Here is a 12743-nt window from a genome sequence, read left to right as displayed (position 1 = left end):
GAACATTGTTTCGTTCTGCTGTGCATGGAGTCGCTATGAGTCGGTTCCGACTCGATGGCACCTGACAACAACAACAACAAATCTCAGAATAAGGCCAAATGTCTATCCGTATAACTCAAATGTCTCCATAACATGGACATGTCTATTAATACCCATATGTATCCCCTTCTGATAGGATCTTGTCCCCACCTCCACAACGTCCTCTTCCAGGACATCCTTATGGCTGCTTTGTGTCTTTGTCACTGCTTATCTGTCTGCCAAACCTCATTTATTTTCACAGATCTAAATCCTCCTCTTGATTTCAGATCCTACCCTAGAAACACTTTCCGTAATTTCTTCCCAGTAGTTTTTAGCCCTTTAAGGTGTTCCTAACACAGATTATATGCTTGATGGCGCTTGCATTATTCTCTGTGTTCATCATAAGCCGACCATAGACAATTAAGTAATGTACTTAAATTGTATGCACATTTTCCTGTTTATCCATTGTGGAGATTTACTAAATTAGAGTAAATGATTAATATAATAACTCACAGATTTAATTAAATTGAAATGATTCCAAAGCACAGACAGAAACACAAACATAAATTTGTGACATGACTAACCACATATTTCATGTTTATCTACAAGTAGCTTGACACTACACTTATAAACAAGAGACACCTAAATTATACTTTCATAGTTTTTGTCTTTCCTTCTTGTGAACTGTCATTATTATTGACATGCATTTAATAAAATCTGACACTGAATTACATATAATCACTGGACAATGAATTATAGCAAATCTTTTTAAAATTGTCTTTCTTCTAATTGGTTAAACAAAATAGGTATCATAGTAGCTGGTTAAACCCCTTTTAACTAGGAATATCTTTGTTGATTTTCTTGATCTAGATTTGGAAAAGTCTACTGGCATTTCAAAAGATGTCATCAAATGGGACATGATTCTGCCTTTCATTATCCAATAAACAGAATGAACTAAATACAAAAAAAAATTAATTTGAGTAAAATTCTCTGACACTTTTCAGCTCATATGTGTTTAATTTTAAAATAAGGGAAAAAAGCAAACAAACAAACAAATAACTACAACATGAGCGAAAGACACATTCTGTTTGTATGTAAGAAATGAGAAAAAGAAAGGGGGTGGTGATCTGAGGGGGCATTTTGTACTTGCTCCAGAGAAGGACTATGCATCATTTTGCTTTGGAGCCAGTCCATAAATCAGGTTTATTTCAAGCTGACTGGTTCTGGCTGCAGCCTGTAGGTGAGGAAGAAGGGCCTACCAATGCGAATCACATTTTATCTACTCAGATATATAAACATATTTTCTCCACTTTAAGTTGATGTCACAGTGATTGGAAAACAAGAATTTGGCTCGCTGAACAGAAGTGAGATCTGTCCTGTTCTGTGTTTTGAATCCAGAGGTAAACAAGGACTATCATTTCAGATCTTGGCTGACCTAACCTTTGAGTAGAGAATGAAGTAGGAATGCGGGATCACTGGATAAGCTATGCATATTAAAAACAAAAACTTGCATGCCTTTTGAAACTTTTCAGACTTTGTTGTTATGTGCCATCGCCTCGGTTCTGACCCATAGTGACCCTGTATAAGGTTTCTGACTTGGCTTGTATTTTCATTCTCTTTAAATTACTTTTTATTTTTATTTTTCTGTATGTCAGACTCCTCTGTTATGGTGGGATTTAATATAGTGGACAGCTGTAAATGACTAAAAGTAAAATATTTGCAAAAAACATAGGCTAGACATGAAGGCTGCAAATGACAGAAATCTACCCTAGGGTAAGAACTTGATTAGGCAAATTGGGACAAAACTGTATGAAAATTAGGTATGTTTTCCTTGAATTTCTAACTGGAAATGCTATTCTTTGTATTGCAGTTCATTTGACACTTAAGCCTTTGCCTTATAAAGCCTTTGACCTCACTCTTGGAGCACAGAAGGAAATGTTGAATGCACATGCTCTTTAGGAACAATTGTATTAGGTTGGGTGGCAGTGGGAAGGCCAGAATTCCAGTTTCAGGGCATCCCTGTGGGACCTTGGATAAGAATCTTCACCTTTCTGGGCTCTCATTCCTTAGGAAACAGAAGAGATAGAGCTAGAATAGAATTTCAAATAGCACTTAGTGGGGTGGTATGTAAAAGCAAAATTAAGTCAACCAGCATCCCTGTCGTTCACTCCCTGCCTCAGTTAAAGAAGTGTTTTCGTTTCGTGGGGACTTTATCTGGTAACATAGTGGTTAAGCACTTGCCTGCTAACAGAAAGGTCAGTGGTTTGAACTCACCAGCTGCATTGTGGAAGAAGGACGTGACAGTGTGTTTCCATAAAGATTTACTGCTTTGGAACATCTACTGATTTAACAGCAATAGATTTTTGGGGTGTTTGGAGGCTCTATGAAAATTCATAAGCTAGAGGCCTATGGGCCAGGTGACTTGAGGGACCTGTATTTTTAAAACAGATGTAATTTCTAATAATTGGAAACAAGATTTCATTTAAGAAAATAAAGATGGCCAGCTTCTCTTGAAATTTTGGGTGATCTAATAACACTCATCCCTGGGGTACACCAAGTGTTCAGAGAGGTTCACACCAACTTTTCTACTTGCTGGATTACTTGCTTTTCTATCTCCCACCCCCAGGTCTGTACATGACTCACTCCCATTCGTCGAATTCTTTACTATAATGTACCCTCTTGCAAAGCTCATTCCATATGAGCCTCTCTCTTTCCAGCACTCCTTAACCCCTTACCCTACTTTGTTTTTTCTTCTTGGCTCTTATTACTCCATGTTCATGTATATGATGTTTGTTTGTTTTTTTTTAAATTGTCCCCTTTTTAATTCATTGTATCCTTCCCTAGGATATATGCACTATGAGAGCAGGGATTGTATCTGTTTTGTGTTTGTTAAAAACAGAACCTGCCATCAAGTAAGTTCTTGTTGGTATTGAGTGTCATTGATTCAGTTCTGACTCATAGCGGCCCTATGTAGGGTTTCTGAGGAGCAGCTGGTGGGTTTGAACCACCAAACATGCGGTTAACACTCCAGTGCTTATCTTAAAGTGCCACATCAGGACTCTAGTAATCACTTGTTGTTGTTGTTAAGTGCCCTCGAGCCAGTTCCGACTCATATCCACCTTATATAGAGTTTTCAAAGAGCAGCTGGTGGGTTTGAACTGCTAACCTTGTGATTTGCAGCCCAGTGCTGATCCTACAGTACCACACCAGGAGTCTTAGTAAGCACTTAATATACCTGTATTGAATGAACAAATGAATGGATCCTCAGTGGGTACAGGCAGCATTCTAGAAATTAGTAGACAAGCCCTGCAAACACAAACCAGGTTGCCACTCACTGTCCCTGCCAGGCCTACTGAGTTCATTTGTTAATAAAATAGCTTGTCTTATACCCAGTCCACTTTTCCCATCTATAACCCTGCTTGTTTCATGGAGATATTTTAATTTATGACAGGATACACTTAGTCTAAGAGGTTGTTTGAGGCAAAAGGGCTACTGCTAAAAATTGTTTGGAAATGCTTGGACAACAGGGTCTTTAAAATCCTATCCAGCTCTAACAGTTAGGCAAGTCATGCTTCACAGACATTCATTCAGACCCGTATGTCTGAAATTCAAGATGTTCACATCCAACCTGATTTGATAGCCTTCAGAGCCTCCTTTACAGTTCTTTTTCTGTTCTGAGTCAATCTCTGCTGGTTCGGACCATGTGAGCCCATTAAGAGAACAGTTCATTCCCACCTATCTCCTATAACCAGCCAAAAAAAAAAAAAAAAAATCTCAGTTCCTGCACTCGCTTTGAGACTATGTAAAACCATTCCAATCCCAAAAGGATTTGCAAAGACAGTTGTTAGGCACCACAACACTTGGAGAATGAGAAAATGTGAGGTAGGTGGCTACATTCTCCTGCTTCTTTTTACTGAAAGAAACAGCTGCAATCTTCTCATGGAACACAAAGTAAACAAAAGCTGACAAGTGCCCAGCACCATTTAGCAGCAGTAAACCTTCTAATGGCTTTTGCCCCAGTGGGGTTGCCATCTCAGCACCCCAGGCTCAGCTCCCCTCAGCACGGAACACAAGGAAGCTTTTTGCCTTCCTTGTTTTCTTGACCAAGCACTGCCCTCAGTGCAATTCAACCCAAATCTAACAGTGTGATTCCAGTTCCCTGAGTCTTTCAGCATTCCATTACTGGTCATCGCACAAGGCTTTCACAGTTTACAGCAACCTCTTGTGTGCCAGTCACAAATACCATGCTTATCTCCGTAAGGGAAGCATTCATAGGTCATTGGCCAAAGTATTTATGTTAAACAGTCTCATGGGGAAGTAGATCTTTACATGGGAAGATTCAAGGTATGTTGCAAAGTTCTATCTCAGATATAACCAACACTGGATTTTTCCTTTTGTTTGGTATACCCTTTTATTTGCTTATACAAAAAACCAAGAGTATTCATGTATTCCTCCTCCTGGCCCCATCCTTTTGAATTGCCAGAGCCATCTGTCCATCTAAAATTGTCTTTGGTTGCACAGTTCGAAACCCAGATGACAATCTGCAAAAAAATAAAGCACCAGACCACCCCACCCTTCTCTCAACTTCTCATCTGGGTTCAACAATTTATTGCAGAGCTCAGGCACCATACTTATGTGTTGTTGCTGTTGGTAAGTACGTTGAGTCTATTCCAGTTCATAGCAGCTCTGCATAGGGGTTCCAAGGAGTAACTGGTGACTTTGAACTTCTGAACTTTTGCTCATTAGTCCAGTGCTTATCCTACAGCACCACATCAGGATGTTTATCGTTGTTGTTATTAAGTGTCATCAAGTCAGTTCAACCAATATCTATTCTGTCTGGGTTTTCTGAGGAGCAGCTGGTAGCTTGCAGTTCAAACTGGCTTTGCAGTACAGCACATGAACCCACAGCACCACACCAGTAAGTTTATTAGGGAAGTTAAAAGGTTACAACACAATGTCAGAAATGTTGAAGATACAGGTGTTCCAGTTAAGCGCCCACAAGCACACCACACTCCGCCATAAACCTCTGCCCAAAGGCACTCACTAGACTGACATCCCTGAGTCAGCAAACCTAGCTCCCCCACTTAAGTACCTCAAGGCACCTCTCTCTGTAAATAAGCCTCCTGCTCAAAGGCATTGAACTTTACCAGTTCTGTGAGCTGGAAAGTCCACCATTCTGTGCTTTGGCTCTTGGTTCTGCTGCTGCTGTTCCTCTGTTTCTCCTTTCATGTCACAACTTTCTATCCTTGGGTTAAGGAGGTTCAGTGCACAGGGATCTTGGGGTCCAATTCCTGGCTCTTTCGTCTTTGATGGTAGTGAGATCTCCCTCTTTCTTCTGAAATGGTTCATTCTATAGCCATGATAAAATCTCAAATTTATACAATTATAATGAATTCTGTTAACATCTACAGCTGAATCCTGACATTCTACCTGTATTTTCTTTCACCTTCTCTTACCCAGACACGGTAGGACAAAAACATTGTTTGATGGGAGTTAAAGACTATGGCTAGAAGCAATATTAGATAAATTAGCTACACCACACAATCAAAATGAAGAAGCAATTATTCCCTCAGTGTTTTGTCTGAACAACTTTTTTTAAAAAAACAAACTTTTGTTTGGGTGTATTTCAAGTCCTCCAGTTAAAATACTATACTGCACTGATGGAATGTGTGTATGTCCATTGGATCAGGGCACTATTTACAAATATGGTGGAATTGAACAAGTTCTTGGAAAAAAGAATGGGACTTCAAATGCTTTTATAGTTATATTTTCTATTCTTCTGTTTCATCTAAAATTAAGGTTCTTTGTTTTCATATGTGTCATTCAGAGCAGCTTCTTTGAAAAGTAAATGCAATAAAATATAGGAAAAAAATATTTTGTGCCCTGACTTCCAAGTATTCAGCTACTGAATATATACATCACATTTGATTTCTAATCAAAGATACTCACAGATGGGGTAATGGATAAAAAAAGGAATTTATACAGAGTGTTCTTTTATCTCTGAAGCCTCTTGACGGTCAATTGTGTTACTGATTTTTACAAACCCATTGCCACACTAAGAAGTATTGATCTATTCTAGTTAAACATGCCAGCTGAGAGGAAATGATCAATGGATTACTTCTTCAAAACATTTATTTCCCTAATGGTATCTGCTGATATTGAAAACCTTAAAGAGGTAGGTCCAGGAGTTGAGGGAGGAAGCTAAAATGGAGATGTTTCTATTATCTTTGTTTGCTTATTTCTATAAATAAGATGAGTTATGAAATATTATTTTCTGGGTCTCTTCTCCATTCACCTTCATTAACATCATTGTATTGTTGCTGCTGCTGTACTCTGTGTGCTTAAAGGAAAATGAGATGGCCTTTCCCAAATATCTGGGTTTTAAATTTGATTCTTATCTGTTAGGTGAAGTGGGTTTAGCTGATAATGACTCATATGCACATGGTCTGGAAATATTATCAGCCTTCATCAGAGCAGGAGGTAAAAACAGAAGTCTTCTGTGGATCCATCTTCCCAACCATCTCCTGAACTCTGGTAGCCATTGCTGAGCCAAAGATCTCTCTAAAGTCACTCCATATCAGACCATTTTTGACATTCAGGGATAGCTGACATCTTCATAAATTTCAGATGTAACTGAAGAAAAACTAATTTAATTGACTTCTATGATCCCTAAAATTCAATAAATAGAAACCAGAATATGACAGGTTTAGTGTGGGATCCGCTCAAGGGGAATTTATGACAAAAGAACAAAAAGGTGCTCATTACAAGAGAGTTTCACCTAATGGGGAGTTTCTGATGAAGACCTGTACTAAGGCCACAGTGCATTCACAAAGTCTAAGGCCATTGCTTTCAACTGCCTTTGAATGTGAATGGTTGGCTACTATTTTGTTGGTGGCGGTGGTATGGTTGTGTGTCAGTGAGTTGATTTCCACTCATAGCAACCCTATAAGAGAGAGTGCAAATATCCTGTAGGATTGTTGAGGCTGGGATCTTTATGGGAGCAGAGCACCAGATCATTTCTTTCACAGAGCTGCTAATAGGTTCAAACCAGCAATGTTTCAGTTAGTATTCAAGTACTTATCACTATGACACGAGGGAGGCCATTTGCTGAGGGCACACTCTATACCACAAACTGTGCTTTTATGTTGTTGTTATTAAGTGCTGTTGATTTGGTTCTGACCCATAGCGACCCTGTATAGGGTTTCCAAGGAGTGAATGGTGGGTTTGAACTGCTGACCTTATGCTTCACACTGTCCTTGCAGTCCAGTGCACTAACTAACCTGCAGTACCATATTCCTGGATTATTATAAGGAATCTTTAGTCTTAACAACTGTGCAAGGGAGAAATTAACTGCGTTTTTTTTCAGATTTGGAATTTAAGTTATAAGAATGGAAGGTGCATGACCCTAGGTCATATAGGCATCTTTTTGTTTTTTAAATGTAGCAGAGCTAAAGTATAAGGACTACCTTTTGAAAGAAGTCAAATAGAGTGAGAGAGCCAAATTCTTATACAATTTAATGCATTTCTGGTTAGTGAGGGGCTTCAGGAAGCTGAGTTAACTTTTCTTTATTTGCTAAAATACTATTTATAAATGTTCTGATATGGGTCAGTTTCATTTCATGTACCATATATCAATCTGAAAGGATTCTTACCTTATTTCATCCACTTATTTATAGAGAGAAGTTTATATATCTGGTGAGTTTAACTTATTTCTGAATTTTATCCAGAAAGTGAGATCCAGATGCATGTAAATGATTGTTGTTTGCTTTAAGTAAATCTTCAGTTAAAATGAAGAAAATATATTGAGTGTATATTGCATCTTCCTCTGTAGAAAGTAAAATCATTTATATTCTGCGTATTGACACATCTTAGGACACATCTTAAAATCTTAGGACAGACTCTAATAAAAAGGAAAAACTTTTTATTGCCTTTTTATTTGTAGATGGTAGGAGTGGATGGTGCACTAAATTATGTTAACAGAGCTCAATTAATTTACATTCAAGACTAAGGTCACTGGGAAAGGGCGAGCACTTCCTAGAAGCATTCACTGTCAAGTTCAGAGCAAGTTCAGGGTCTTCTGTACTCTTAAGGCCCACGCCTTAGATTACATTTTAGGCAGTGACATACCAGGACTCAGAGGAGCTGCTTGTAGCCCTGTCCACATGTGTGTGTCTGCTGGCTCTCCAGTCTGTCTGGTTTCCCCAGGCTCCTCCCCTTCCAAATTCTCTTACACAATCTTTCAAACGGAATGTGCTGTCCTTCCAAATATGACCCTAACTCATTCAACAGCTGGAGGCAAGAGTAACACAGACTGAGCTCACTCTAAGGGTATTACATGGCGAGTTTTGTTTTGTTTTGTTTTTTCCTTTCCCTTGCTAAAAGATGTTTGGGAAATTCATCCAAAAAACTTTTTTTAAAGTTCCATTCATAAAGATTGTTGAAGGCTTTCTCCATGTTTCAGTTCGCAGGTCTTTTGCAGGGAATGGATGTCGAGTTTAGTATTTTTTCTTCTTTTTATCCACAAACTTAGGAAAGACTAGAGACTCCAGGAAATGAGAAATATTTCACACCTAGCCACCCACACTTTGCCCAAAAGATTCTCCACTGCTGTCCTCTGAGGGAGTTCCTAGAAGAACGTTGAATCGCCATATTTGTGAGAGAAATAGACCACACCTTGAAGACCCAAGTTTTCTCCTTATACTTGTACTGTAAAGAGTCCACACCATATTGCTTGACCTGTGTGTAAAAGAAGTGATCTATTATATATTTAGAGAAGGATCTCAATCTCTGTTTGGCTATATACAGAAAGGTACTTTCCTTATCTTCTTTATATAGTTTTGTTAAGACTTAAGGGACTTTGAAAATGTCCAGTTAAATAATTGAGTCAGCATGAGTTCATATAGAACAACATATTTCACACCAATGTCATTTTCTCTCTTTCCCTTTCTCTTTTCTTTCTTCCTTTCCCTTTCTTCTCTCCCTTCATCCTCCCTTCCTCCCATTTTTCTCTCTTTTATTCCTCCTAGTTAGATCAAGGATACACCAAATATAGAGAAGGATAGCTATCAAACTCTTAATATAATAGATCCTTGATGAATTAAGTCAACTTGGGAAGATGTTGTAAATGCGTGCTTCAGAGCTTAGTCCTTGACCTAACACCAGACTAAGAGATCACCAAACTAAGAGACAAGTAATATATTGAATGACAGAATCAGGATTCAGTAATATCTCAACGTGGGCCAAGATATATAAGACAAAATTTAGCAGTAATATGTAATTTTTAAATTTGCATTAGCAAAAGATATTTAACATTAAAATTTTAGGGTTGTTTGATGCTATTGTTGTTGTTAGGTGCCATAGAGTAGGTACCGACCCATAGTGACCTTATGCACAGTAGAATGAAACACTGCCCGATCCTGGGCCAACCTCACTATTGTTGCCACGCTTGAGTCCAGAGACGCTGCCACCTGGGTAATCCATCTCATTGGGCTTCTTCCTCTTTTTCTCTGACCCTCCATCTTAACAAACATGATATCCTTCTCCCTCCTGACTGCTCCCTCCTGACAATATGTCCAAAATATGAGAGACTAAGTTTGGCCATCTTGACCTCTAAGGAGCACTCTGGCTGCATGTCTGCCAAAACAGATCTATTGGTTCTTTTGGCAGCCCATGGCACTTTCAATATTCTTCTCCAACACTATAACTCAAAAGCATCAATACTTCTATGGTCTTCCTTATTCGCTGTCCAGCTTTCACATGTATATGAGGTTATTGAACATACCATGGCTTGGGTCAGGCGCACCTTAGTCCTCAAGCTGATATCTTTGCTCTTCAACACTTTTAAAAGGTCTTGTGCAGCAGATTTGCTTAATGTAATATGTCATTTGATGTATTGACTGCTGCTTCCATGAGTGTTGATAGTTGACCCAAGAAGAATGAAGTCCTTGACAACTTCAGTCTTTTCTCCATTCATAAGAATGTTGTTTATTGGTCCAGTTGTGAGGATTTTCATTTTCTTTACATTGAGATGCAATCCATACTGAAAGTTGTGCTCTTTGATGTTCATTAGTAAATGTTCTAAGTCCTCTTCACTTTCACCAAGCAAGGTTGTATCATCTGCATAGCGCAAGTTATTAATGAGTCTTCCTCCAATCCTGATGCCATGTTTTTCTTCTTATAACCCAGCTTCTCGGGTTATTTGTTCAACATATATGTTGAATAAGTATGGTGAAATACTACAACCTTTCACACACCTTTCTTAATTTTAAACCATTCAGTGTTCCCATGTTTTGTTCACAAAACTGCCTCTTTTTTTCAGGTACAGATTCCTCATGAGCACAATTAAGTGTTCCGGAATACTCATACTTTGCAATGTTTTCCATAGCTTGTCATGATCCACACAATCAAAAGGCTTTGCGTAGTCAATAAAGCACAAGTACACATCTTTCTGATATTCTCTGCTTTCAGCCAAGATCCATTGGACACCAGCAATGAAATCCCTCGTTCCATGGCATCTTCTGAATCTGGCTTGAACCTCTGAAAGTTCTCTGTCAATGTATGATTGTAGCCATTTCTGTATTACCTTTAGTAAAACTTTACTTGCATGGGATATCAAAGAGATTGTCCGATGATTTCTGCCTTCTGTTGGGTTTCCTCTCTTTGGAATGGGCACAAATATGGATCTCTTCCAATCAGTCGGCCAGATAGTTGTCTTCCAAATTTCTTGGCAGAGATGAGTGAGTGCCTCCTGTGCCACCTGACTTTCTTGAAAGATTTCAATTTTTAGTCCATGAATTCCTGGTGCCTTGCTCTTTGCCAGTTCCTTCAATGCACGTTGGACTTCCTTCCTCAGGAAGGAGGGATGCTATTAGTTGGTGCCAACTCATGGAAACCCTATGCACAACAGAACAAAACACCACCCAGTTTTATTTAATCTTCACAATTATTGTTATGTTTGAGCCCATTGTTGCAGCTTTAATGTAGGACAAGCCAAGTTTAGCATTGTTTAAACATAATTTAGAGATTTTATTTGTCCACCTTCAATATGACAAAACTTCCAAAATATCCAAAGTTATGTAAATCAGAATTAGTTATAAAAATAGTATTGGTGTTGCGCTGTGGGATATGCACTGGACTACTAACTTCAAGGCTGGCATTCAAACGCACCAGCCACTCTTAGAAACCCTATATTGTGTTGCTATGAGTCAGAACCTGCTGACGACACTTAAAAACAACAACAATAATCCTATGTTGAGTACGTGAGAGCATGGTGGCTTTGTAGGATAAGCACTGGATTTTGAATCACAGGGTCAGTGGTTCAAGGCCACCAGTTGCTTTGCTGGAAAGAGATGAGGGTTTCTGCTCCACCAAAGTTTTATAGACTCAAAAACTATACACAGGATCACTATGGGTCAGAACCAGTAATAACAACAACTAGCCTCCAAACACTCTTTATTGCCATGATGCACTTAACAACAACAACAACATTAATTTCCTAGTGTATGTTAAGATAGATCTACAACAGCATACTCAGCATGTGGTCAAGATAGCTCGAAAATAGCAGAGATGAAATTTTAACCAAAGTTGAGTGACTCTAAAGCCTTTTCCTCTGTGCTATTAATGACAGAAAACTTCCAAATAACTTTGCATTCGTTATTCATATAGAATACAAAGAATATTATTCATCTCAAGTACCCAAAATTAAGTCAAGACACTAAAGAATGTCTGGAGAAATAAGCTAGAGAAAGATGATCATGTCAACAAAGAGTCTGTAAGTTATAAACTAACAGGCAGATTGAGGGTATAGCAAATAGTTAATATGAAAAATAAAAGATTTTTGGAGATGTAGATGGTTGTTGTTCATTGACACTGTACAATTGGATTCATGGTAACCTCAGATTCACAGAATAGGATTTTCAAAACTGTGATTTTTTAAAAAAATGTCTTGTGAATTTTGTGATACTTTACATGGGAGAACATTAGCGTTACATTCATTATATCATATATCATTGCATTGCCATGGTTACAATCACCTCCATGCATCATCAACCAAACAAAGGGTATACCCTGTAAGCCTGCTCCTTGGTCATCAGCACATAGCCATTTTTCCTCTCGGGGTCTAGAGTTCCCAGCTGATCCATTGCTCCGCCATCATCTCTGCCTCCATTTCTGGTGTCACTCTTTCTCTGGGTAGGGTCCAACACTCCGCTATTCCCCCTTGATGGTCCCAGGGACCTCTGCTCCTGGACTGCAAAGTCAATCACTCCCTTCCTTTTGCTACAAAATGTACACCTTTACATTTCCAACACTTTCAGTCAGTCCTGATAACAATTATTCACTTTTGTACCACAAGAGACCTATACCTATCTCCTTTCATCAGCCCCACTCAAACAGATTGGATACTACTCAGTGGAGATTCTACCTTCCTCCTTACCCTCTGGATCTAGGCTCCCACATGAAAGCTTATAAGCCAGTCACTTCTTGCCTTTGTGGCCCCCCTATTTTGGGTAGCCAATGTCCAAGTTGCCCATCCCTGTCTACTCTGTGTATGGAGGGGGTGGGAATGATCCTCACTGTAAAGATGTGTTCCCTCTTTTGAGCTTCTGCATCCACAGGTATAGGTCATGTTCATCAAATTGTATCAGATTACTCTTTTTTCCCCTCTTCTTTTTTCTTCTAGTTGAGCTCTGATCATCCAGTCATTGAAGCCAGGTCAAGTGGGTATT

This window comes from Chrysochloris asiatica, unplaced genomic scaffold, assembly GCF_000296735.1.
Source record: "Chrysochloris asiatica unplaced genomic scaffold, ChrAsi1.0 scaffold00149, whole genome shotgun sequence".
NCBI lineage: Eukaryota > Metazoa > Chordata > Mammalia > Afrosoricida > Chrysochloridae > Chrysochloris > Chrysochloris asiatica.
This window is presented reverse-complemented; position numbering follows the sequence as displayed.